General features: G+C 41.7%; 1 pseudogene; it reads left to right on the forward strand.

Moving 5' to 3' along the window:
- Window positions 1-5,321: 5,321 nt before the first annotated feature.
- LOC133497344 (5S ribosomal RNA) lies at window positions 5,322-5,440 on the forward strand (annotated as a pseudogene).
- The last annotated feature ends 569 nt before the right edge of the window (window positions 5,441-6,009 follow it).

Below are 6,009 nucleotides of genomic sequence, written 5' to 3' on the forward strand. Positions count from 1 at the left end.
GGATGAATGTTAAAGATCACCACACCATCAATCTGCCTAATTGTCTTTAGTGAGGAAGTTGGAATGCTCCAGATGCTACCACGGTAGCTCTAACTCAAACTCTTGGATTCAGCAGGGGTGCGTTCACTCCCTACAATGCTGAAATATGACACATACTCAGGCAGCAGTATGGCCTGGGAAATTACATTTATTTTCATTGTGCAAAAACATACAATATTCCTGCTCTTGGGCTTTTGCCATTTGGAGCAGTATGCTACAACAGCCTTTCAGAGCACCGCTGCTTGCTACCATACCGCTTTAACCTTCTTAAAAGGCATGATTTAAGTCAACACCGTCTCTATACTTCATATATCTGGTAAAAACGGCAACAACAGCAGCAACTTTAGTAATTTTTCACTCAACATGAATATGGCTAGGTACTGTATTGTTTTTGTCATTTTTGTTTTTACTTGTTCAGCTGCACCTGTATTTATTTTAAATGATGGAAACTTTTAGGTGTTTAAAAAAAAAGACATTACTGCAGCCAACAATAGTGATTTACACATTATTTTAGAGACGGGCTTTAGCCCAACTCCCGAATGCACATCATTCACATTCTATCATGACAGGTCATTCATCCTGCATATCAAGACAATGGAGCAGTCAAAGTTGGCATAAGGCACGTAGTTTTTGGGTTTTATGACAACCAGGCATACTTGCTTGACTTGTGGGTGCTTAAAAAATGTGCAGCAGATTTTTTTGAATAGTATGTAATAGCAGCAGGTTCAACAACAAACACTTTATCTCAAAGGAGGGTTTTTCAGTTTACAGCAGATGGGGTTTTTCACTATGATTAAAAGAAAGTAAAACTGAATTTACTTACCCTATACAGTATCCGCATCTTGATACCCCCCCCCCTCGACCTCCCCCCCAATGGCACATTTATTTCTACAGCGCCAACAAAGAGCTAAAAGATGACGTTGTATTTCAACAAAAATATACTGTATAGTTAAATGATAACATTATGTAGTCAATGTCATGCATCTTTTAAAAAATAATAATAAAAGCAATATTTACACAATGGTTTAAAGTCTCTGTAATGAATATCAAATGTAAATTTGGACACAGAACTGTCATTTTCTCAGTTTTGGTTGGGTTGGGTTGTTTTTGGTTTTCCTGTGTTCCGTATCGTGTGTGCTGATTTTGTCGGTTGTGTCCACCTGTTGATGTTTGCCCCCCCTCCCTTATGTTGACCAATCAGCTCCCTCCAGCCACTTGTTTCTTATCTGGGTGTTTCTCATTGTTGCGTTTGTTTCTGGGTATTTAACGCCCTGTTTTCCATTGCCGTTGCCACGGGCTGCTTGTTGCTTTGTCACTCATTGTGTTTTTGAAAGTCATGTCAAGTTGTAGTTTAGGTTTAAGTCATGCTTTGTTACTCTGAGCATTTTTGGTAGTTACTTTACGCTGTTTTTTTTAGAATTAAAGATTTTTGAGATGCCTTGCCTTCCTCCTTCCCTGCATTTGGGTCCTCCACGCCTTGCCGTGCCTTCATCACTCTTCACTACTCCCGATCGTGACAACAGCAGAAATGAGGGTTGTTAATGCCTGCCAAATTTTAATAAATAAAAAGACTGACCTCCTCCCAGCTGTCTGATGTTGTGGTCATGAGAGCCAAAGGTTCAATAACGTGCGGCTGTGTTTTTTTTTTTTTTTTATAAACAGTTAACTTTGCCTCCCTTGTCTGTTATGTGGACCCACACATGAAAAAAAATAATAAAACGTGGGGGGGATGACTTATTAGGAAATGCTGATGCCGACCCATGTGTTAGCTATAATCATCGGTTTTCAATCATGTGTGGGTCCACATAACAGAGGTGTGTGGGGCTAGCAAGACCGGTGTCCAAGTTATCTGGAATGACAACACTCAGTACTTATATAGTGGAGGAGTGATGACTCATGCCAGAAAGCCTACATGTTTGGTACCGTGCCTTGGTTTTAGCCCCAAAATACAGACAACTGAAATACTGAAAAAGAGTTTACCGCTATGGGTTCTATTTTAGTCGACACCGCAATTTGATTTTGCAAACGCTACATGGTAGATCTTGATTTCCATGTACGCCCAAGGCTCACTACACATTTTACAATCCGCGCCAAGCTGGGCATATTCACGCAGTGAGGGTGTGTCATTGGAAATGTGCCTGTCGGAGGGACAGTTTGGTGGCACAAAGTCGGTCTAAACTTACGCCTGCTCAGACCACGTCTAACTGTCATCGCAGGCCAGACTACCGATCTGATGCGCTTTTAGTTAACTTGATTGGGACACCGACAGGCAGCTCTTCAGGCAGGCGTATTTCAGTTAGCAACAGTTTTTCACCAGCTCTTTCTAATTATCCACTATCATTATCGCTACAGTATAGCCAGAAAAATGACTATTCTCCCCTTGTTGCACAATTACGCATCGTCCTCTTCTGTACAGAGGTGTGAGTGTGTTGAATGAAGTGTAGGCTCCGCCCACTTTTGGATCACATCTCGAGCACACAGTTGGGCCACCCGCTGTGCTGGATTTACGACACTCACAAAAAAAGCACCAAGATCCTAACAATTCAACCATCCATCCATTATCTTAGCTGCTTATCCTCACGAGGGTCGGGAGTGGACTGGAGGCAATCCCATCTGTTAATGGGCAGGAGGCAGGGTACACGCTGAACTGGGTGCCGGCCAATCGCAGGCCACGTGGAGACAAACAGTTGCACTCACAATCACACCTAAGGGCAATTCAGAGTGTCCAATTAATATTGCATGTTTTTGAGATGTGGGAGGAAACCCACGCAGGCACGGGAGAACATGCAAACTCCACACAGGGAAGCCAGGATTGAACCTTCATCCTTCAACGCTTTACAGCTGCGCCACCCATCCTAACAATTCACAACTGAATTTTTCTCTCTTTACCCGTTTTCAACACCAACATATTTCAAACGTATTCAACGTATGAAATAAACTTAAATCATTTCACATTGTCATTGAAAATCTAAAATTATAACCATGTGAAATCATTTTGTTACAAACTTGATTCTGGCGTTATACATACCATTATTAACCAAGAGACCATGTTAGCCAATTAGTCAATTTGTAGAAGAGGCTCAATAACAACAATCGGGGCCTACCAAAGCGATGAATAATAAAGTGTTTGACTTGATCATCATGTAAACAAAAAAGAACAAAAACAGCAAAACATTTTTTTTAACTAACTGCAAATGGAAACATACAACAACGAGAAAAAAAGGAAACACTCTGGCTTGCTGCGTACACAAGAGCCTCTGAAAGGTTTTCACAAAGGATGATTTCCAATGAGATAAGATACAGATGCCGTGTTTTTTATTGCGTCAACCCAAACTGGAAAAAGGAAAACAATATTGTCTAGGGAAATAATTAACACAGATGCACCCCTTAGTCCCTTTTCAATTAATGTCTAATGTATGAGGTCAAATGAAGCCCAACTTGAACAACAAACTGTAAGCCGTGGTCGGGGCTATGAACCTGGCTGGATGTGCAGAAATATTTCCCAGGACTGACTGTGGGAATGAGAATGGATGATATTATTGATATTCTCTACTCAGGCCTTAGACTGAAGCTCCGGGGAAGAGCTTTGTTAGACTTAGCGTGACATTCCAAGGAAGATGGGTTATACAGTTGTTGAGCTTCAAAGGATGCAGTCAGCCTCACACCCTTTCTTAGCAGGAAAAACATGTGTGGGGCTTGACGTTAACCTTGTGTTGTAAAAATTGGCAGGATATTAAAAAAAACAACAAATATATCCTGTATGAAGCTACAAAGAAATTCATTTTCATCCTGCCAAATTTAAGATTTGCTTTTTTTTTTTCCCAAAAACTCAAATAGTAATTAATGGCAATTATTGTGTTGGATTTGTTCCCCTGTTTTGCCAGTTGCATTGTTGATGTAATCTTTCAATTCAAAGTGGTAGTAACAACATAATTATCTCAAAATTATGCAACAAAGGGGAAATTCTCCAGATCACAGCTGTGGGTGGTTGTCACTGCATGCAGACACAACAAGATCAGTTCATGTCATGTTTCTGGTCGCAGACTTTTCCTAAGTAAAATGAAAATAATACAGTGGTGATTTGACTTCCGAGTGCGTTGTATTTTATATCAGTGCTTTGCATACAAGTTGTTGTTTTTTTTTTTGTCAAAGTCAAAATCTAGGGAAAAACCTATGCAGGCACAGGGAGAACATGCAAACTCAACACAGGCGAGGCTGGGAGTTGAACCTCGGTCCTCTTTTCTATTCTATTCTATTCTATTCTATTCTATTCTATTCTATTAGCCATACAGTACTAGGTATTTGCATGGCCACCAAAATAATGACACTCCTAATTCAAGGTACCACTGTGTCAAATGGCTATTAGGTCGTACAACTCGTGATACTGTACTTGCATTTAGAAGAAAAATATGACCTTAAAGTAACGCAGAACAACTGGGTTTTAATCGCTGTCGGGACTTCAGCGGACCTCACTCGTCCACGGTGCAGCAGGCATCAAAGGACGAACTCTGCATGTGTGTTTGGGTTTTTCATGACAGCGTACCTCACTCGGCCTCAGCGCAGCAGGCATCAAAGGATTAACTGTTGATGTGTGTTTGGCTTTTTCATGAACCTTTTGGAAAAACTTATTTTAAACTCAGGAGCATCATTAAAAAAAAGGGTGTTCAGAGAACAAGGACGTGATATAAAGAAAAGAACTTTTCAAGCGCTATTATTGCAACAAGTATGTGTCATGACTTGCAAAGAGAAGTGTTTTCAGAGCAGTTAATACATTACCATGCTTACACGTTTCAATTCAGGATATTAAAAGTTAAAAGTGACACAGCTTCACATTTGGCCTTCACCACATCAAGACAGAGGGTCCTATTTTCATGCCTTAGCTAAAGCCAGCACGGTAGAGGCAGAACTGTGCAGCACTGTTGGATGGGACCAGTGTTGGTCATTTTGCAGTTGATGTTGTTGCTGTGGATGTTTACAGCCAACTTCATCAACCACCAATCAACGCGGCTTCTCTAATTCCCTTTAATTGTGGCTCACCACACATGCAGAGATAGTCTTGACATGGGGGCGCGCACACAACGAAGTTTTGAAGCCAGCAAAATACGATTACAAGGAAATGATGTAAAGTTGGCGTGGGCTCATGGTGTGTGATATGCACACTTGGAGACGGACCCCCACCCCAAATTATTCGGGCCTCCAAACCCTCACAGCTGTGTTGGCCACTTGGATGTTTTGAAAAAAAAAAAAAAAAAAAAAATTAATGTTGACAGAGTCACGGATGGGCTTATGGCCATGCTACCTTGAGAACGCCCAATCTCGTCAGATCTCGGAAGCTAAGCAGGTTTGGCCCTGGTTAGTACTTGGATGGGAGACCGGCTGGGAATATCAGGTGCTGTAAGCTTCTCTCCACAGCTAAAATGCAGATGGGTTGCATCTGCAAGAGCATCCGACGTAAAACTGTGCCAAACAAATATGCGTTCATCTGAGATGACATGCTGTGGCGACACCAAATGGGACAAGCCGAAAGGAAAAGACGAAGAAGAGTGACTGATGGTGTTGTGGTAAATTTACCTGCCTTCAGTGCAGGCAGTATGGGTTCAGTCTCCGTTCTATGAGTGTGAGTGTGAATCATTGTCTGTTTCTACATCTCCCATTTGATTGACTGCTGAACAGTCCAGGGTGTACTCTGCCTTTCGCCCAAAGTTATCTGGGATAGGTTCCAAACCCACGTTATCCTGAACAGGATACTATACGTGGCATTGCAAATGAATGGATGAAATGAAAATATCCATCCATCCATTACCCTAGCCACTTATCCTCACAAGGGTCACGGGTGGACAACATCCTGAACTGGTCGCCAGTCAGTTGCAAGGCAGATATCAACACCATCAATGAGCGGGAATCGATCGATCGATGTCGTGTACCACCACACCATCAGTGATGAATGACAATATAAGTTCGCTGTGAGGG

This window comes from Syngnathoides biaculeatus, chromosome 2 (genome assembly GCF_019802595.1).
Source record: "Syngnathoides biaculeatus isolate LvHL_M chromosome 2, ASM1980259v1, whole genome shotgun sequence".
Lineage (NCBI taxonomy): Eukaryota > Metazoa > Chordata > Actinopteri > Syngnathiformes > Syngnathidae > Syngnathoides > Syngnathoides biaculeatus.